We start from the raw sequence: 815 nt of genomic DNA, 5'->3' as shown, positions 1-815 counted from the left end.
GCGACTTGACTGCTATAGATCCACCACACTCGATACAGGCATTCCTCCGCGTCGTCGATGCCCAGCGTCGGTGGGATAACCCCTTTGTGGGGAATGGTCGCCGTCAAGTTGCGCGGTTTTGCCCACCCACCGCGCACATGCCGCAGGTCGCTCAAGTACTGTGGCACCTTCAGGTACATGTCGTCGTCGCCCTTCATGATGTACGGCACGTCTGGGAAGGCAGTGTACGCGTAGTTCAGCCATATCACGACCTTTTGAGTCATGCCTACTTCTGTCGGGATACCCCACGATATCGCATCGCCCATTTTCTTTTTCGTGGTCGGCTTGCGGTCCGTCAAAAAGTCCAGCCACAGCGAGTTGCGGTGGTGCAGCACCTCCTGCCACAATGCAGTTTTTTTTTTTTTTTTTTTTTTTTTTTTTTCTGTGAAGGCAAGTGTCACGGGCAGCGACAACTGGGCTGAAAGAGCCGCGAGGGGCGAGGTCCCGTCCACAAGACTTGCCCTAGTAACCACGGAGGTCCTTACACCAGCGCAGGGTGACTTCCACACCGCGTCATCGCTTCTTGGGATGTCGCGCCACCCATCACGCAGCACCACGCGGCGCTGCACGTACGTGGGAGCACTGTTGACGTCACCGTCATCCACAGCCAGGCGCTGCGCAGTCGCTGCGGCGTACTCGCTCACTGTTGGGGCCAGCTGCGCCACGTCCACGGTGGAATGCGTTGTGTCCTCAGAATCACGCTCCGCAGCAGCGAACACGTAGAGCTGCAGCAGCGCGCCAGTAAAGTTGTTGTCGGTGCGCGCAACCTCTCGGTA

The sequence above is a fragment of the Leishmania donovani genome, chromosome 31 (genome assembly GCF_000227135.1).
Source record: "Leishmania donovani BPK282A1 complete genome, chromosome 31".
In the NCBI taxonomy this organism is placed as follows: domain Eukaryota; phylum Euglenozoa; class Kinetoplastea; order Trypanosomatida; family Trypanosomatidae; genus Leishmania; species Leishmania donovani.
Note: the sequence above shows the minus strand (reverse complement) of the source record.